This window comes from Anabrus simplex, chromosome 2, assembly GCF_040414725.1.
Source record: "Anabrus simplex isolate iqAnaSimp1 chromosome 2, ASM4041472v1, whole genome shotgun sequence".
Taxonomy (NCBI): domain Eukaryota; kingdom Metazoa; phylum Arthropoda; class Insecta; order Orthoptera; family Tettigoniidae; genus Anabrus; species Anabrus simplex.
The window spans coordinates 686,562,453-686,584,416 of record NC_090266.1 but is presented as its reverse complement, the minus strand read 5'-3'; the positions used below and the strand labels follow the sequence as shown (position 1 = coordinate 686,584,416).

At 40.8% G+C, this 21,964-nt stretch overlaps 1 protein-coding gene across 1 annotated transcript in view; it reads left to right on the top strand.

The window, feature by feature from the left end:
• Nucleotides 1-16,462: 16,462 nt before the first annotated feature.
• LOC136863035 (zinc finger protein castor homolog 1) overlaps nucleotides 16,463-21,964 on the top strand; it is a 610,435-nt gene continuing 604,933 nt past the window's right edge. Inside the window, exon 1 of the mRNA XM_067139355.2 lies at nucleotides 16,463-17,183. The gene's annotated coding sequence lies outside the window, so the exon portion shown is untranslated. The remainder of the gene's footprint in view (nucleotides 17,184-21,964) is intronic.

Here is a 21,964-nt window from a genome sequence, read left to right as displayed (position 1 = left end):
CACTTTCCAACTTCCTCGAAAGTGCTGAAGTGCTGCTCTGCAAGCGCGTGCCCCATTGATGCGAAGATGGCGCCAGGTCAGGGCAGTACGGCGGATGTGGAAGGATGTCCCATCCAAGCGATTTCAAGGTGTCTTTCACAGGTTTTATTGTGTGAGACGGCGCATTGTCGTGCAACAAAATTACTTCTGCCCCATTCCAGTCGTCTTTCGATCACTGCGTGATTTAAATTAACCATTTGTTGGTGATAGCGTTGGCTGAATGGTCAGCGTTGAGGCCTTCTGTTCAGAGGGTTCAGGGTTCGATTCCCGGCCGGGTAGTGGATTTTAATCGTTTCTGATTAATTATTCTGGCTCGGGGACTGGGTGTTTGTGTCTGTCCCAACACTCTCCTCTTCATATTCAGACAACACACCACACTACAAACCACCACAGAAACACGCAATAGTGATTACATCCCTCCATATAGAGTTGGCATCAGGAATGGCATCCGGCCGTAAAATTAGACCAAATCCACATGTGCAATGCAGTTTGCACCTGCGGTCCAAAAACTGTAGGATACGCGGTAGAAAGAAGAAGAATAAGAAGCATTGTGCATTATCGGTTTCGCCGGTCTCAAGAGTTCATAATACACAATACCGCTCTGGTCCCACCAGACACAAAGCATTGTCTTCTTGCCGAAGCGATTTGGCGAAACCATGTCACACACATTCTAATCGATGGAGCGTGTTCACCATATGTTTATACCAGCAAACGATGACTTTCCACAGCCATTTCTTTTGATTAAATAAGAAAAGCAATGTGTGACGCAAATGTTCTTTTTCAGGCACAAACGTCGACATGATCACTGAACGACACAACACAGACGCTAGTGTTTGGCGGACTCAACTTCAGAGCATCAGAGCTGGGAGCGGAGCGAGTAATACCGATGAGTAATCCGGTTGTAGCGGCAGAGCGCACCACCGATCCCCTCCGCTTACAACTGCAAGTACTCGCGGATTACCAGAGCACAGTGTAGTGCACGACACATATTTAACAAGGGGAGACCACGACGTTCAGATCACGGATTATCTTCAAACTTCGTACACTTTTAGTAGTCCTTTAGGACAAGATAATGTTCAAATAGTAAGGCGTACTACTCAGGCGTTTTCCAGAAATTCGCAAGAGAATTCTCGCGTCGAATATGTACCGGTGCGTTTCGGTCACGAGCACGAGATGTGTACGGTCGAGTGATTAGCGTCCAAGCTCCGTAATCGCTGAATCACTGGATCGAGTCCCGCTCATCGCTCTCTTTGTTTTTCAACACTGGTCACGACTGCCTCTGTGGTGTAGTGGTTAGTGTGATTAGCTGCCACCCGGGTTCAATTCCCTGCTCTGCCGCGAAATTTGAAAAGTGGTACGAGGGTTGGAACGGGGTCCATTCAGCCTCGGGAGGTCAACTGAGTAGAGGGGGGTTCAATTCCCTCCTCAGCCATCCTCGAAGTGGTTTTCCGTGGTTTCCCATTTCTCCTCCGGGCAAATGCCGGGATGTAGGCCCCTACCTAACGTAAGGCCACGGCCGCTTCTTTCCCTCTTCCTTGCCTATCCCTTCCAATCTTACCATCCCTCCACAAGGCCCCTGTTCTGCATAGCAGGTGAGGCCGCCTGGGTGAGGTTCTGGTCACCCTTCCCAGTTGTACCTCCGATCCCGTGTTTCGCGTTGCAGGACACTTCCCTTGAGGCGGTAGAGGTGGGTTCCCTTGCTGATTCCGAGGAAAATATCTATCCTGGAGAGTAAACAGATTAAGAAAGAAGAAAGAAAGATTTTTTGTAACGATAAAAATTAGTAAAAAGCCAAATAACATTGGAAATCCAATAAAAGTTCATGCAAATACACCTGTTTTCATTATATTACCTTTGAAAAATGAAAATGAAAATCCACAGCCTGTTTCCAGTCATTCGACCGAGTCAGGAATGGAATGAATGAACGCCCCATCTAGCGGCGAGGGTAGGAATTGTGTCGGCTGCCGAAACCTGTTGCATTCCTTTGGGGCAATGATTAATGAATGGCAGATGAAATGAAATGTTATTGGAGAGTGTTGCTGGAATGAAATATCACAGGCAAAACCGGAGTACCAGGAGAAAAACCTGTCCCGCCTCCGCTTTGACCAGCACAAATCTCACATGGAGTGACCGGGATTTGAGCCATGGAACCCAACGGTGGGAGACCGGCGCGCTGCCGCCTGAGCCACGGAGGCTCAATGTTACCGTTGAATTCTAATCTATATGAAAGAATATGACCAGTGTTGAAAAACAGAATGACAAGCGGGACTCGATCCAGCGAACCAGCGATTACAGAGCTTGAACGCTCTTGAACGCTTGAACCACCGCCGTTTCCTGCTCATGATCTCAACGCACCGGTACATATTCGACGCGAAAACTTCTCTGTGATATTCTCGAGAACGCCTTAGTAGTACATCATACTACTTGCACAATATCTTGTCCTAATGGACTACTAAATGTGTACAAAATTTGAAGATACTCCGTGATCCGAACGTCGTGGCCTCCCCTTGTAAGGGTATTGTACATATATTTAGTCTAGGCTTCTTAATTTGGGTCTAAATTTCCTCCGCTTGTTGTGTTTTGTAGATAATGCAAAGTATATTAGATAATATTTTGGTATTAGTTTGATATTTAATCCCATTTTTACCTGGTATTCATGATTTAGAATATTTATGGAATTGAATAAATTTTTACAGAAATTTGTACCACAAATGCCACGAAAGCCGTCTGATGCATGGCAGTACTTTGAAATTACTGATGATAAAATTCAACAAAATGCAAATTTTGCGGCCGCATTTACGCAACGGGTGGTGGTGTATCAAATTTGTGGAATCATATAAAGAGGCATCACAAGGATGAAATGAGCAGGTCGGCTTCTGCAGCAGAAAACAGCATTGCTGTATTCAGCAAAACAGTTATGTTATGAGAAAAGGGCATTGAGTTTACGTTGCCATACCAATAACGTATTTAAACATGCCGCCACAGTACATTCACTCGGTACAACCGGGTGATGACGTGGCAACAACTGCTCCGCTCCGCACCGCACCGTCCCCACCACTACTCAATCTGTGTGTGTTAGTAGGTTAACGTCAGACGAAAAAATTGACGTATGTGTCAATTTCATATGCTGCGTACTGTTCCCTGGCGCCATCTCTTAGTAAAACCGGAAAAGACATGCATACACCTGGTATGACGCTACCAAGAATACCCTCATTTTACTATGAGCACGTCTTCCTTTTTGTTGCTGCATGCACAAGATGGCACATTACCGGAAGTAAGGGGTCGTTCTCCTTGAGAGTGACCGCAAGCAGGGAGAAGTGAATTCCAGCCTTGATGTACAAAACAGTGAAATAATGCAATTTATGAATTATTTTGGCTTACTGCAAATTGATAGAAATTTTCAAGAATCGCTGTATACCTCCACGTTGTATGAAAATATTGTTTCCTTTTTTAACTTCCTGTTAATCGTCACAATGGGTTTATGGAGTAACTGAACAGGAAATCCTTCATCGCATTACACCTTTAATTTCCAAGTTGAACTTTACTTCCATTTTTACAGACCTGGTCACTTTGTTAGTACAGGTATATATATATATATATATATATATATATACATATCAGTAACAAAGAAGCAGTCCGCCTCTGCGGTGTAGTGGTTGGTGTGATTAGCTGCCACCCGGGTTCGATTCCCGGCTCTGCCACGAAATTTGAAAAGTTGTACGAGGGCTGGAACGGGGTCCACTCAGCCTCGGGAGGTCAACTGAGTAGAGGTGGGTTCGATTCCTGGAAGTGGTTTTCCGTGGTTTCCCACTTCTCCTCCAGGCAAATGCCGGGATGGTACCTAAGTTAAGGCCACGGCCGCTTCCTTCCCTCTTCCTTGTCAATCCCTTCCAATCTTCCCATCCCCCCGCAAGGCATAGCAGGTGAGGCTGCCTGTGCGAGGTACTGGTAATACAGTTGTATCCCACGACCCGGAGTCTGAAGCTCCAGGACACTGCCCTTAAGGCGGTAGAGGTGGGATCCCTCGCTGAGTCCGAGGGAAAAACCAACCCTGGAGGGTAAGCAGATTAAGAAGAACAAAGAAGCGTCTAATGTCATCAACCAAAAGGCTGGTTGGATTTCTAAATGTTCCTTCATCATCTGTCATAGAAAACCTGAAGAAGCGTACGAGCAAAATGAGGATTGGGGTAGTTTAGCACTTTCCTCGCTGAGCCTAAGTGTGTTGTGTTATTAGGTAATTACGTGTTCGTTGAGCGAGTCCACTGATACGTATCGCACTCTGAATGCATAAGTTCCGTCACCAGGAAGTTAATTTCGAGTTGCCGACACTACCATATGCAACTTTGAGAGGTCTATCTTTCTGTAAAATTGTTTTAACTCTAAAATATTAAAGAAATTATATTACAAACAACAGTTTAGAAATTCCGTACATGTTACATATCACCGGGCGAATTGGCCGTGCGGTTAGGGGCGCGTAGCGGTAAGCTTGCATCCGGGAGATATTGGGTTCGAACCCCACTGTCGGTAGCCCTAAGGATGGTTTTCCATGGTTTTCCATTTACACCTGGCAATTCAGGAACTGTACCTTAATTAAGGCCACGGCCGCTTCCTTCTCACTCATAGGCCTCTCCTATCCTATCGTCGCCATAAGACCTGTCTGTATCGGTGCGACGTAAAGCAAATTGTAAAAAAAAAAAAGGGAAAAATAGTTACATATCATTCGTGTGTCTCTGTCGAAGCTATTGTTACACCAGTTTACACTCACAATAATGGAGTATTTGTTAGATTTTAACTGAACTGTCATTAGTGAAATAATTAATTTCGAATCCCACGCGTGAATCTTCATGATAGTGTTGAAACATGATGGTTGATTTGTGAAGAAACACCGATTTTAAGTTTCGACACGTTCGTATTCAGGGTGTTGTACTGTAAGTACTGCACCATTCACCACAGAGTCTTCCTTTATCCCTAGAAAAAAAGGACTAGTTGAACTTGGAAAATAGATCTATAACGTGCTTAATCACTTCGCCTTTAATTTCATAACTTGTAAATTCCATAAGCAGCAAGGGGGATGCTGAATGAGTCCTGTCAACATAATTAAAACATTGAGTCTTAATTTCCGTCTTAATGTCTTGTTTATTTGGGACATTTTCTTAATAAATTCAAAACGCTTGATTTGTCTACTGGAATACTCATGATAGCTTTATCTGAAAATTCGTGTTTTTCCACTCAAAGGACTGTCTTCCTTAATGTAATTTTATGCGTAGCACTTCGCATTTTCACGTAAATATTTTAGCACTTCTAGAAACGTGAATATACTGTATTTGGATTACGTTAGAAGTTCGCATTCAAATTGGCAGTATGCAGTGAATATAATGATAACTTGGCCACATGACAGTGAAGCCTTGAGGCCCAGAAAAATAATCTTACTTGTTTAACGCTTCCTTAATACTTATAGATTTTAAAAGACGCCGATGTGTCGTAATTTTGTCCCTCAGGAGTTCTTGAACGTGCTCGAAGCCAAAGACTGGAAGCTGTTGGATTTAAGTATCCTCAAACTCTACCGAACTCAGCCGGGATTGATCGCATCACCTCTGGAACCGAACGACGACAACGCCACTTACATCAGCAGTCTGGAGAATGTATTCCCTATATTCTCTGAGGAGAAGTGGACAACAGGCAACCTGATCTCATAGGACAGAAGGAATGGTAAGAGAACATTAAGAAACGTGGGTTGAAGTAAGCCAGAAAAATAAGATATAGGTCACCTCGAATTCAGAATACCGCTGAAATATCATATTCCCTCTGAATAATGCGACCACATTTTCTGAAGCTGGAAACAAGACAGGTAGGCTACTAATACTGAGAGCTGTGAAAACAGCCGATATATATATATATTTTTTTTGGCTAGGGACTTTACGTCGCACTGACACAGATAGGTCTTATGGCGACGATGGGGTAGGAAAGGCCTAGGAGTTGGAAGGAAGCGGCCGTGGCCTTAATTAAGGTACAGCCCCAGCATTTGCCTGGTGTGAAAATGGGAAACCACGGAAAACCATCTTCAGGGCTGCCGATAGTGGGATTCGAACCTACTATCTCCCGGATGCAAGCTCATAGCCGCGCGCCTCTACGCGCACGGCCAACTCGCCCGGTGCCGATAATTTTAATTATTTAATACTTCATGTGGAAATGGAGGCCCTTTGGTCTACTGTACGTGGGACAGTGCACTTTCTTTACTCACCATCCCCAAATTGTATGAACAATTTATGGAAAAATGTAAATTAATAATAATAATAATAAGAAGAAGAAGAATAGAAAAATAACAGACTTTGGGACAATGCGACAGTTATTTTTGCGCTGTTATGTTTGGTTGATTCTAGGTGTTGTTTTATGTCCCCCTTCTCTCCGTGGGATGCACAAAACTCGGTGTTACAAATGATGCAGCGATCATCAGAATCGCTTCACGATCTTTTAAGAACGTGTATCTACGATGTCCGGCTCTGTGGTGTAATGGTTAGTGTGATTAGCTGCAACCCACGAAAGCCCGGGATGGATTCCCGACCCTGCCACGAAATTTCAAGTGGTACAAGGGCTGGAATGGGGTACACTCAGCCTCCGAAGGTCAACCTAGTAGAGGGGGTTCGATTTCCACCTCAGCCATCCTCCAAGTGATTTTCCGTGGTTTCCCACTTCTCCTCCAGGCAAATGCCTAGATTGTACCTAACTTAAGTCCATGGCCTCTTCCTAGTCTATCCCTTCCAATCTTCCCATCCCCCACAAGGCCCCTGTTCAACATAGCAGGTGAGATCGCTACACCACCGAGACGGACTCAAGAAGTAAATTACGAAAATAAATTACATTTTGTAAAAATTAACGATTACAAGTAAAACTTACAAAAGAGTATTCGTTACAACTAATTCGAATACTTTTCCTCAATTACTTCCCAACTCTATTTATTCTGTTGTAGTAGAACTGAAAAAGTTATCTTCATCATTACTTCATTTTCTTCCCATTTCTGCCTCCATGCGATGTACTTACTGTATGACCGACTCGTTGGCCGAATGGTCAGCGTACTGGTCTTCGGTTCAGAGGGCCCCGGGTTCGATTCCCGGCCGGGTCGGGGATGTTAACCTTCATTGGTTAATTCAAATGGCGCGGGGGCTGGGTGTGTGTGTGCTGTCCCCAATATCCCTGCAACTCACACACCACACACAACACTATCCTCCACCACAATAACACGCAGTTACCTACACATGGCAGATGCCGCCCACCCCCATCGGAGGGTCTGCCTTTCAAGGGCTGCATTTGGCTAGAAATAGCCACACGAAATTATTATTACTTACTGTATATCGATTACTGGAGTGTAACGATCACAATTTATATCGAGAGGTAAAATCATTCCAATTAATTTTATTATCCGTTTAACTTCCAGGGTTGGCTTTTTCCTAGGACTCAGCGAGGGATCCCACCTCTACCGCCTCAAGGGCAGTGTCCTGGAGCTTGAGACTTCGGGTCGGGGGCTACAGCTGGGGAGGAGAACCAGTACTTCGCCCAGGTGGCCTCACCTGCTATGTTGAACGGGGGCCTTGTTGGGGGACGGGCAGATTGGAAGGTATAGACAAGGAAGAGGGAAGAAGGCAGCCGTGGCCTTAATCCAGGTACCATCCCGGCCTTTGCCTGGAGGAGAAGTGGGGTACCACGGAAAACCATTTCGAGGATGGCTGAGGAGGGAATCGACCCCACCTCTACTCAGTTGACCTCCCGAGGCTGAGTGGACCCCGTTCCAGCCCTCTTACCTCTTTTCAAATTTCGTGGCAGAGTCGGGAATCGAACCCGGGCTTCCGGGGATGGCAGCTAATCACACTAAGCACGACACCACGGAGGAGGACTAACTAAAAAATTATGGGGAAAAATAAATTTGAAAGCTCCAAGGAAGGTATCATGTTCAGTCTCACTTAGTGATGATAGTCACCTAATGTCTCCGTAGTACAGTATTTTAAAAAACCAAACACGAAGTAATATCTTTTTCTTTGCAAAGTTTGTATCATTCCAGCCTCGTGCGAAAAAAATCAATGACTTCCTTAAGCCTGGCGTTCTGTGAAGTAATTTTGCTGATTACTTGTTTAAAATGTCATTTGTAACTGAGTCAATTTGTTCTCAGGTAACTGTAATTCAGGTCCGCCTCTGTGGTGTAGTGGTTAGTGTGATTATCTGCCAACCTCGGAGGCCCGGGTTCGATTCCTGGATCTGCCATTAAATTTGAAAAGTGGTACGAGGGCTGGAACAGAGTCCACTCAGCCTCGGGGGGTCAACTGAGTATAGGGAGCTCGATTCCCACCTCAGCCACCTTCGAAGTGGTTCTACCACTTCTCCTCCAGACAAATGCCGGTGGTAGAGGTGGGATCCCTCGCTGAGTCCGGGAGAGAATCCAACCCTGAAGGGTAAACGGAATAAGAAAGAAAGAAAGAAAGAAAGAAAGAAAGAAAGAAAGAAAGAACTGTAATTCAGCCCAAGTACTTTTTTCTTGTACTTTTCTCACCACTGTATACAGATCACCTAGATAATTCAATTTTTAAGGCGGGCTGAGCGGCTCAGACGGTTGAGGCGCTGGCCTTCTGAGCCCAACTTGGCAGGTACGATTCTGACTCTGTCTGGTGGTATTTGAAGGTGCTCAAATACGTCAGCCGCTTGTCAGTAGATTTACTGGCACGTAAAATAACTCCTGCGGGACTTAATTCCGGCACTTAGGCGTCTCGGAAGCCCGTAAAATTAGTTAGTGAGACGTAAAGCCAATAAAATTATTACTCAAAAATTATTAAGACATTTATAGCTAAAATCATATTAAAGTACTTGAGCTAAGCTGTAAGATATAAATATCTCCGTTATCATTTAGGCCTACATGTAACAGTATGAAATCAAATATATCGGGATTACTTTTACTATTCCTTTTATAACGTGCAGATTTTCAATACGAGTAATTTTAATGGAGGTAATTTAGAACTCATTATTGAACCTTCCTTTAAAAGATCATCACTCCACTACTTCAGCGTCTTCCTTCAGTGTAACTGTGGGGCTATGACAATGACAATCTGCCATATCGTCATTTAATGTACGAATAGGAGGTTATCTGAATCAATGAAGGATTTTGTAAGACACTTGAAACAAGCTGTACAGTGACTGGATCAATCAATACTGGTCTGCATTTAGGGCAGTCTCCCAGATGACAGATTCCCTATATGTTGTTTCCTAGCCTTTTCTTAAATGATTTCAAAGAAATTTGAAATTTATTGAACATCTCCCTTGGTAAGTTATTAAAATCCCTAACTCCCCTTCCTATAAACGAATATTTGTCCCAATGAGTCCTCTTGAATTTCAACTTTATCTTCATATTGTGATCTTTCCTACTTTTAAAGACACCACTCAAACTTATTCGTCTACTAATGTCATTCCACACCATCTCTCCGCTGACAGCTTGGAACATACCACTTAGTCGAGCAGCTCGTCTTCTTTCTCCCAAGTCTTCCCAGCCCAAACTTTGAAACATTTTTGTAACGCTACTCTTTTGTAGCTAATTTAGGTCTGACCTTATTAACTCTCCTTGTAACTTGTTGATTGTATTTGGGTTTTGATTTTTTGTTTTACGTGTAGGCCTATATATTTTCGTAAACAACATGAAAGAACAACAAGTACAATAATAATAATAATAATAATAATAATAATAATAATAATAATAATAATAATAATAATAATAATAATACCAGGCTGAGTGGCTCAGACGGTTAAGGCACTGGCCTTCTGACTCCAACTTGGCAGCTTCGATTTTAGCTCAGTCCAGTGGTAAGTTTATTTGAAGGTGCTCGAATATTTCAGCCTCGTATCGGTAGATTTACTGGCACGTAAAATAACTCCTGCGGACCAATATTCCGACACCTAGGCGTCTCCGAAAACTGTCAAAGTAGTTATTGGGACTTAATAATAATAATAATAATAATAATAATAATAATAATGGAAGGATACCAAGGAAGATTGAACAAGAAGCCTGGTGCGAAGTGGTCCGAGGACAGAAGGAAACAGCATTAGTGAACGGATGAAAGAATATTAGAAGGAGCGGAAGAGAAAAAAACAAAGTATGAAGAAGTGAATTGAAATTGGCACGTGGTCCTTAGCAGGCTACATCGGAAATACTAATAATAATAATAATAATAATAATAATAATAATAATAATAATAATAATAATAATAATAATTTTTTTGCTAGTTGCTTTACGTCGCACCGACACAGATCGGTCTAATGGCGACGATGGGATAGGGAAGGGTTAGGAGTGGGAAGGAAGCGGCCGTGGCCTTAATTAAGGTACAGCCCCAGCATTTGCCTGATGTGAAAATGGGAAACCACGGTTAACCATCTTCAGGGCTGACGACAGTGGGGTTCGAACCCACTATCTTCCGAATACTGGATACTGGCCGCACTTAAAATAAGAATAATAATAATAATAGTAATAATAATAATAATAATAATAACCCTCTAGTACTGTAAAAGATAGCAGCATAATTTCCAATTCTACTTACCTCAACTTAGACGAGTTTCGTAAGATAATGTTCGGCCGTTTTCACGAACTGTAATAAACAGTCAGGCAGGCAAATAGACTATGTAATTGAACCTACTTTCGATTTTGTACGCCTATTCCGAGATAAAAATTCAAAGCTTACAGACGATATATACATATCCTATAAAAGATAAGGAGCATGTGTTATTTAGTGTGTGGTGATTATAATCCTACCATATTGGCATCCACCCGATATTTTATTTTGCTAGCGGTTTAACGTCGCACTGTCTCAGACAGGAGTTCGGCGACGATGGGATAGGAAAGAGTAAGACTCTGCCGTGAAAATGGGAAACCACGGAAAGAGATCTTCAGAGCTGTTGATGTTGTTGCTTGAACCCACCATCACCCGAATGCAAACTTAGAGCGACATGACCCAAACCGCGCAGCCAAATCACGTGGTTCTAATCTGATATATATACTATATCTTCTTCCTAGCCTTTTCCCCAGTTTATTTGAGCCAGCATTTAATGAGAATATTGGCTAGTTTTACGGCCGGATTCCCCTCCTGACGCCAACCCTACGTGGAGGGATGTATTCATTATTGCGTGTTTCGGTAGAGGTGTGTTGCACGTAGATGAAGAAATCTGTATTAAGACGAACAGGAGTTAGCATACGCAGTTAATATCCCCAGGCCGGGCGGGAACAGAACACGGGGCCCTCCGAACTATCCAACCAAGGAGCTAGACTTCTACCCCATATAGGCCTATCGTTTTTCATATACCTATCTCTATAGACAAATTGATAGATAGGTAGATAGATAGATAGATAGATAGATAGATAGATAGATAGATAGATAGATAGATAGATAGCCGGGCGGGAACAGAACACGGGGCCCTCCGAACTATCCAACCAAGGAGCCAGACTTCTACCCCATAACTTATAGGCCTATCGTTTTTCATATACCTATCTCTATAGACAAATTGATAAACAGATAGATAGATAGATAGATAGATAGATAGATAGATAGATAGATAGATAGATAGATAGATAGATAGATAGATAGATAGATATAATGTACTGTTGAGTGCGTGATTTTAAGAACCTTCTCAGTATATATATTGACATCTATCCTCAATGAAAACGGAAGTTAAATTAAAGGATACTTCCCCTTTAATAATAACTCTTTGTATGGAACACGCGGGTCTCTGGCGGTACACTGTCCCCTCTCAGCAATTATCGAACACTTCATCGTAGTTTCATAGAAATAGCAGTAATATGCAATAAATTAATGTCGTAAATGTGTACAGTTTACTGTGAGATTTATAACTTTCAGTACGTGTATGATTTGTTGTAAGACTATTTATCACATTTACCGTCCAGGCGTCGTTTCAGAAACACACAGGAACATTTTTTTTTTTTTTTTTTGCTAGTGGCTTTACGTCGCAACCGACACAGATAGGTCTTATGGCGACGATGGGTGAGAAAAGGCCTAGAAGTTGGAAGGAAGTGGCCGTGGCCTTAATTAGGGTACAGCCCCAGCATTTACCCGGTGTGAAAATGGGAAACCACGGTGCGACGTAAAGCCAATCGTAAAAAAAAAGATCGAATACCTTGCACGAATATATTAAATATCGTACCTTCTGTAAGCAAACTATTTCTTCTTCTTCTTTATCTGTTTACCATCCAGGGTCGGATTTTCCCTCGGATTCAGCGAGGGATTCCACCTCTACCGCTTCAAGGGCAGTGTCCTGGAGCTCCAGACTCTGGGTCGCTGGATACAACTGGGGAGGATGACCAGTACCTCGCCCAGGTGGCGTCACTTGCTATGCTGAACAGGGGCCTTGCGGGTAGATAGGATGATTGGAAGGGATAGACAAGGAAGAGGGAAGGAAGCGGCCGTGGCCTTAAGTTAGGTACCATCCTGGAGGAGAAGAGGGAAACCACGGAAAACCACTTCCAGGATGGCTGAGGTGGGAATCGAACCCACCTCTACTCAGTTGGCCTCCCTAGGCTGAGTGAACCCCGTTCCAGCCCTCGTACCACTTTTCAAAATATCATGGCAGAGCCCGGAATCGAATCCGGGCCTCTGGGCGTGGCAGCTATGCACACTAACCACTACACCGCGGAGGCGTAAAAACATTATTTCACAAAGCGTAATTTTAAGGAAGCTACCGTGTGCAGGCATTGTAATTTAACGCCTGTGCGTCAATTTCGACATTCCATTTTACTCTACCAGTTGGCAGAGAAACTGGACCACCGTTGGGCGATCTTTGTCTGATTTTTAAATAATTTTGTCGCTAAACACCAGACGTCTCACCGGAGATCATTTACATGCCAACACGGAGTGACGTATAGACATTATTTCCACCCTTCAAAAATACGACTATCTCAACCGGTTTTCAACCCGCGATCCTGAGATCCATAGGCCGACACTTTACCACTGATCCAAATAGTGAGATAACTGGTATATAGGGCATACATCCTATAAGTTCCTCATGTTTAAATCTTCAAAGTAATTCACCATAGGCCGAGGAATGAATGATAACTTTGAGGAAATGCCACTAATGTCCTCTTTTTTTTCTTGTCCTAGCATCCGTCACGTTTAAATTGTGTCCCATATTTCATTGTATCTTGAAAACCCAATGGATGTTTCAGTACCGAGTTTGTTATTTAATGCGGCGTACGTATTAACATTGGCCTAAGGTTAGGGCTAGTGGTCCAGGACTTGAAAAATTGTAGTATTCTGAGATTTGTCTGGAGAGGGGATAGTAAAACCAAAAGAAGAAACAAAACTCAGGATTGCCACTGTCAGTACCGGGATTGGAATCTCGAATCTACATATGATGTAGTTAAGCAGAAAGGTCGTGGATACGTCTTATTGGTTCATCTATGAACAACGTCTGTAAGCAGACAACTTACCATGGCAGAAATATCGTTAAGAAAATGACGTGTGCTAGGAAGTGTAACTAAACAATAATGCATTATTACTATTAAGTTTAATTTGTAAAGCAGATCTTAACATATTTAGCCGTTGTAGGTGCTCTGCTTCAACGTTTGAGAAAATCCTGCTCTCATTGATTTTCCTCTATACGCTTATGAAAAATCTTCGATAAACCTATTCAAAGTCTTGTGACTGAAAAATTTAACTTCCTTCGTTACTCACTTCAGACCCATGTTTGGAATTAACATGTATTTCCAAATATTCGTTCAGCACTAGAAAAGTCAATGTTTTAAATACGAGAGAAGTTTGCATTGAATTATAGACTCAGCAGGCTATCTACGTTGCAAACAACGTTACAATTTTCACTTTTTGCTGTGAATTCATCATTAATAACCGCTTATTTAATTTCTAACGTATGAAAATACCACATTTCGAATTCGCAGGTGCGCTATGGGTCTTGTCTACTTATCGACGACTGCCTTACTGCCTTGATTAGCACGATGAAATGCACCATTGTTAATATCAGTTTATTTAAAGGAAACTGGGTGCTTCCGAGTCAGATAGATCCTGAATATCCTCGCGAGACTGAACGAACCCCATTCCAGACTCTTGGATTAGTTTTAAATTCGTAGGAGAGCCAGCGATCGAACGTGAGACGCCACGATCAGCATTTAGATCATGGCAGAAATATCGTTAAGAATATGACGTGTGACTAGGAAGTGTAACTAAACAATAATGCATTATTACTATTAAATTTAATGTTTAACACACACACACACCCAACATGGCACTACAGCCCTGAAGGGCCTTGGCCTTCAAAGTGACCGCTGCTCAACCCGAAGGCCTGCAGATTACGAGGTGTCATGTGGTCAGCACAATGAATCCTCTCGGACGTTATTCTTGGCTTTCTAGACCGGGGCCACTATCTCACCGTCAGATAGCTCCGCAACTCCAATCACGTAGGCTGAGTGGACCTCGAATCCCTGACCTGGACGGAAATCGAACCTGGGGCCTCCGGGTAAGAGGCAGACACGCTACACCTACACCACGGGGCCGGCTTAATTTTTAAAGCAGTTCTTAAAATATTTAGCCGTTGTAGGTGGTCTGCTTCAACGTTTGAGAGAATCCTACTCTCTTTGATTTTCCTCTATGAATGTTCAGCATTGTCGAACTTATCACTCAAATTATATTTTCAAGAATCAGTATTTACAATTTTGCAATATCTACAATTTGAAATTAATTTCTAACGTAAGGTTTTAATAGTACAGAATTTGTTGTTCGTTTTAGAGGTGAAGTTTGTACTGTGACCTTAAATACTTCTATAATTTGTTCTATTTTTAATATTGACACTACACAGAAACAGTTTCATGTAACCAAAAATATCAGAGGAATCTACGAATCGACTCTTCTTATTAAGTGTCAGTGTTATCCAAGGCAGTAGAAACACTGAATAACGCTCAGAAGAACCTTGAAGACAAGAATGACGAGACACGGCAGAATCGTCGATTTTCAGCATATTTAAATGAAAGCTCTTTTACCCAATGAATGGGCGAGTCGGTGCGTTAAAAGATGAACGTGCAGGAGGATGTGGTTCTTGGCAAGGTAGGGGAAGGGGCTTGGGAGGGGAAAGGGGAGGAGAATGGAGGGGAATACGTCTAAGTGTGAATGGAACAAGCACACGGTACCCAGAGAGGTGACAATGCGGACGACGCGATAAGAGTCTGGTGCGGAAGAAATAAAGGAAAGAGAGGCTAAGAGATGTTTACATAAGAAACTGTACAACCTTAAATACATTTCCCTTAGTTTTAATTCGCTTCCCAATCGTGACAGCAAAAGAACTGATGATCGCACTGTAATAACCGGACGGACAGCAAATTTGAGCATATGACCTAATCAATACTCGAATCCTGTATTTCATTTTTAGAAATTTCGGATGACACCGGGTCAGTCCTTCACGGGATGAGTAGAATTCACTAAGTTGTGTAGACGTAACATTCTCTCAAGTACACTACAGCGTTTTAATTTATTTGTATTTACTTTCACGACATTTAAAAGTACTGGTAGTATAAATCTGTGGAACCAAATATGTTAGTGTATTTCTCCAGGTGCGGGTGGTGAGTTTTTGGAAGGAAGTTGACGACTTCGGCCCTTACATTACACATGAAACGTGACTACAAAAATGATGGGTATGTGAATATTATGCCAGTTAAATAAGTATGTTACGGTGTATTTCTATGTTCGATAGATATGACGTACAGTTCTCAGGTATCTGTTAGCGTATCAGTTTTACATGCAAACCCTTGTTTGATTAAGTTCCACAATTTTGTAATGAAATGTAGATCAGAGAAGGTGTTAATTAAATTAGAACTATGACATGGCAGTTTAGCCAGTCCTAGTACTCGCAGCGGACAACTGGGACACGTGTGATACGTAAAACCAGAATGCTGAATATGAAACACACAGTCTCTACATGCACTTATTGTCTCACATTCTCGTGGTAATGGGAACGGAGTGCATAAAAAGAACGATGTCTCGGAAGAAACACTTGTTTCTCAGTTCCAAGAGTTATTTTTATTTCCTAATTTGTAAAGAAAAAGCAATGATGTAAGCGCTGCAAACGCCATCTGTGATGCACAGCCGAAAACATTTTAATAAAAAATAAAAGAGGGGAGAGATAGATTTTAGGAACCAGGAAAGGGGAAACGGACTGCTGGTCTTTGATGGGTTATGGTAGGGGCAGCGTGCAAGGAGTGGGGAAGTGCATGTGCGTCTGCGCAGTAGCTTACGGTCTGGCCGAGTCTTGGCAGTTTCAAATTGGAATGGGTTGAGTGAGTGAGGTTTTTAGCATGGTTATGGATCGAACGGATGGTCTGGCAGGGTTAAAACGGAGCATGAAAAAAGGAAAAGAGAGGAAAGGGGAAGGTAGATTGGAAGAAAAGGAGTGAGAGGGGAAGGGGTAAAGACAAGCCCCCGTTTTTCACTTGATTTTCGTCTTTGCTTCAGTTCAAGTTTGGCGGGGAGATAGGGAGGATCCGAAATGATTGTACTTGTAAAATACTGGAAAGACAAGACTGCGGAATGATCTGGGCTTAATTTCTTGAGTTTCGTGTGTGACTGGCATCTTTCAGTATTACCTCGAAGAGTAAACCAGTTGACATTCTGAGCGCGACAATATTTTTATTTGAAACAGTGAAGGTGTTTTCCAATAATTTCGTATACTGATGAAATTTAGAGTGCCTTGAATGTGAAGGAGATTTTGGTACAAGCTATTAATGTGATTTTATTAAACTTAAAGACTTATAAAAATGTTAAACAATTTGTGTGACACTAAAATGCACATGCAACAATTTATGCTCTGAGAACGTGATTGCCGTAATACCTAATGTTTTTAAATCCTGATCACCGGTGTTCAGTCAGTGATGATTGGCAATGCCAGCATCAGTTTGTGAGTTTTTGAAATACAGAAATTTATTAGTGACAAGTGCGTTAGTGACAGAGAACAGCTTCTGAGTTTTTTTATTTTTTATTTTTTTACTTTTTCACATGATATTTTGAGGTGAATTATCGATAGCAAATATCAACAAATAACAGCAGAAGGAGTGACTGACCTGAGCAGCGTTACAACTTGCTTGTCAACTATTTTAATCAACAATACAGGTTAGTTTCTATTATAATACGCCGTACTACGGAACTGCCTTAGGAGACGTCATCATAATATACAGTGTGTTTTGGAGCGATTACTTGAGCACTCTTATCAATATGGTGTGGATAGGCTTCCCTAATGTATTTTTCTTTAACCGAAATTAGCATTTTACATTATAATCCTACACAGAATTATTAGAATTCTGCTTTACGGAGTATATGTCATAATAATTCTGAGAGTCTGATTATTATTATTATTATTATTATTATTATTATTATTATTATTAATTATATTTTACTCATAGTGTTGTTATAATATGTTTACCGACACATTTAGAGTCCTATCCGTGTATACATTTTTCTTCTCTATTATAATACTATAGATCCTATTTTCAGTTGCATTTTAATTTCCGGGTTATCATGTTTTATTTCTGCGTGCGGTATGCAAATAGTGGCCACCGTTTAATGACCGGCATCATCCCTCTCAATGTTATGCGCGCCCTCAACCGATTAGCGTATTTACATTGCAACCACTACTTAGTTTTCACTTCTATCATCCATTTACTTTTCACCTTGTTGTAAAACATCCTGTTTTGAGGAACTAAATCTGCAGTTAACAATGCGTGATTTTTGTGTATTGTTGAACAGCCATGTAAACAGCATGGCTAATACTGACAATGCCATTTGACTAAAGGTGCCTGTAATGATGGTTATTTTTTATTTATGACGATGAACAGCATGGTTATAAGCTCTACAAGTATACCACCTTTGAAATATGGAATGTGAAGTATGAATGGTTAGTTTTTATTCAAGTCTTATTTCGTTTCGTACAATGGTTAAATTAAATAATGTCTCGATTCCTATTTTGTATGTTCTGTAGACGTGTATCTCGCTAAAGAGTTTAATTTACAATCTAGCGCGATTAATTCTGCTCGCTTCTCTGATAGTAGTCTTGCCAGAGCTTTTCAAGGCCTTCGGAGAAGGCATGTAAAATGACCATAATATTCTCCGTAAAGAAAAATGTAGTCATTCTCCAGTTTTTAATGGAAGTTAAAAATTAAAGAGATATGTCCTATTGAATTTATTTTCCATGTATTTTATGTACTAATGTACTGATATCAACGAAAATCAAACAAGTACAAATTTCAAAAGATATAGGCAAAAATGTAAAGATTTGGTAATGTGGTTGTGCCAAAGCCCTATTATTGATAGGTTTCTCTGGGAAGAATTTGAGATATTAATTTTTATTATGTGAATAGTGAGTCCTAACTGTATATGTCGTATCGTCATCATGCAATTTATTAATTGAACAATAACTGGAATAAACATTTCATTAAGACCAGTTATGCTATGGACATGTAAGACCTTTCTCAGAATCTTTGAAACATTATATTCTGTTGATCAAGTAATGCTCTTTTTCATTGGCGGTAAATGAACTGGAGTCATATAGATTTATTTGAGATTACTCGTGAACTTGTGAAATTAATCGGAAAGATATTCAGCATCTGTTGACATTTCATTACTGAGGCTTTGCTCGCTAGATAATGATCTAACGCGGAACTTGGGAGATTTTTTCGTTTCCTAGACATTATTGTGTTGAAGTAACATCATAAGAAATAAACCCCTCCTAGCGGAGTGTTGGCATTGGTCGGGTGGATGGAGAATGTCGTTTGGTGGGTAGGTGTGCGTGAAGAGCGGTCGCCAGCCAGGACGGTCACTTGTTGAGCACGGTTGCACGAGCTTGGACCAGGCGGCTGCGGTTAGGCTAGGTCTGCCTGCCTGTGACCCGCCCCGTCACAAGGTGCATATCCTAAACATCTATCCTCGTATATATTTCACCATAAAATGTGTGCTCAGTCATAGCCATTATTAATATGACGCCTGTGTGTTAAATAAAACCCTTTGGTAACACACAGATTATGACTGACATGGCAGCACTTTTTAAGAATGATCATATTCTGAGTTGGACTGCGCTTCGTTTCACCTTTAATCCTACTGTTTTTAGCAGAGAGTCGCTTGCGGTATTGATCTACACCGGGAAGTAGTCTATTGGTTATTGGTTTATACAGCTTATGTCCGCTGTGGCTGTAACCTACTACGTACAGTATATTCAACTTCTATTTTTCGTAAGTAAGACATTCGCTCGGCTACTGTGAAGTTTTCTGTTATCTCAGGGAATCTTACGTACTAAAATAAATTACATTTGGAATTCTTAAACTTCTGTTTGTTCCCTCTTGAGAGATCTTTCTCTTTCTTTTTGGTCCGGCTCAGTTCTCATAGCAATCATGTGGCAAGGGCCACTGGAATGCTCGCTTACCACGGTCATAAAAAGCTTAGGATTAAAAAAATTACATTTACGTTTATGGTGTGACTTCAAGTTTTAATCTTGTAATGAGCGTGTTTTCCAGTAAGTAAGATTTTGGTTACTCCGTAGTACCGATAAAATCTCAAGTAACATTTTGCCCTACTTCCTGGCCTTTAAATGTTCACTAAGACGTATATGAGTAGCATTCCTTCAAGCACACTACAGCGTTTCAACTTATTTTGATTTACTTTCACAATCTTTAACGGTAGTAGAAGCCTGTGGAAAAATATGTTAATTTAATTCTTCAGGTGCGGGTGGTGACATTTCTTTTATTGGAGCATTTCATTGATAGTCCCACTATTAACAGTGATAATCATGTCTTCAATAAATTACCTTTAGGTGATGGCATTAGTAATTTGAAGTTCACTGCTCTGTGTACGGAAGGAGCCCTAGGCTGGAGTTACCTTTAGAAATGTATTTCTCCTCCCCTTCCTTGAAAATGGTTGGTTCCCGCAATGCTCACTCGACAACGGTGGCGGAAATTGTCTAACATAGGCTATTCACATCCATTGGAATAGTAAAGTGCTTAACGTTGAAATTTGAAGTTTTCCATATTTTAAAATCATTAATATTTTTGATATTTTATTATATATATATTTCTCTCCCTAGTTCGGGAAAATGGAAACTGTGCGTTAATGAAAAAATATCAGCCTTCTCTTAATTTGTCTCTTAGATATATTACCGCAATATTTCTTGAAATATTCGTTTCATATCAAACTGCGGTACAAATTACATCCTTAAAATTGCTATATTTTTCTCAACTTATACATTTCGTTGATGTAATGAAAACATTAAGAGGAAGTCCATCTTTCCGTATCTATGGTGCATTATGTATAGAGATTCTGTCCCTAATGGATTTCAAAGGGTGTTTCAAAATTAATAAACATTTCTTAAGAGGAAGGCACCTTGCATATAGAGGATTAGACCAGAGCGTGATTGTTGAGGCTAAATTTCTGCTTTGACATGTTGCCGACTTCTCAAAGTATTTTTTCTTTTCCCGTTTCTATTTTTGTCACAAAATCTAACACTAATTTAATTGTATCAGCTCAACAGTTAAATAAGCAGTAAGCAGAAACTATAATTTCTAGTTCCTATAAAATGTACCCACAATAAATTAGTGTTCTAACCCTGCTGAGAAGACATCCTGGGCTGCAGCTTACCCTTACATTTCTTGAGTGTGTAGCCAATGTTTTTAGTAGAATAACAATCTAAAATGCGTACTCGTATACATAGATATAAGCATGCTCTGAAGAAGGTGCCGTGCTTACATAAAATTCCTTTAGATACCAGGTACCCTTCTCTAAAACTGTATCTTCTCTCTGTTCGAACTAATTTGAATGGGCCAGCCTTCAGCTAAAGATGTCTAGTAGGGCCTAACGCCGGCCGCGATTGCTCTAATGAAATACTGTATTGCCATAGTTAATTCTTACGCGAAAACTGACAGAATAAGACTTCTCCATCGTATTTTTAATATTCTGAAACTAATTTGAGCCTTTTTTTTGGTTTTGTAATTAATTTTCAGGAATTAGAAAGAGAGTCGCATTTCTGTACAGTATGAAACAAATGGATATCCTAATTATCTCGCCCGTTTGAATAATTCTTGGTAACATACTGACCAAAGACTAGATATATTTGTTATGAAAGAGGATTTAATACAATAAGAAAAGGAAATCATCTCTTCTCAACCGATAATAAATTGGGCAACTGCAGAGAAAATATTATGTTAATAGTAATTCTCGAAGTTGACCCATCCTAATCGCAGGTCAGTTGTTTGACCTACCCAAAGAACTGGAGTAATTGGGCCTCGGATTATGTTTCGTTCTTGTTATATTGCTTGTATTGTTGGTATGAATTTAAAAATATGCTTTTTGAGTTGCGTAGAAAATGATAAAATTCATGGTGGCTGACTCCAGAGAGCCTCACAAACTTCTCAGATGTCGAAATTTGAGTACCGTGTGCAGTTATTTCTAATCTAAAATAATTCTCTTAGCTTCTCGAAGAACACTAAACTTTACAGTTTCATAGTAGTCTTCTTCTGTAATCTTCTTTGAAACAAATGAGGACTCCACGGAGCCCTATGTATAACTTTTATCACAACTATGACATCAGAAATGAAACAAGGGAACTTTTTTGTCCCTCTTCTGTGAATTTCAATTCACTGACGCAGTTTCCTAGAGCAACATAATGCTGTGACTTAACTTACAAAAAGTATTTAATACTGTTACCCTTCGATTCGCTACACTGTACTTGAGTATTTTGTTATCAGAATTTTGCTGTAACATTACTCTTTAGATAAGAAAGTACTGTACGTTGCTTTGAAATGCCAGAAACGTGCGTTACTGGTGGACATCTAGCCACTTGTGCACCATTTCGTTCACTTATCACTCGATATTTTCAGTTTTAAAGACTAAAATTAACAGCATTCTTTTTT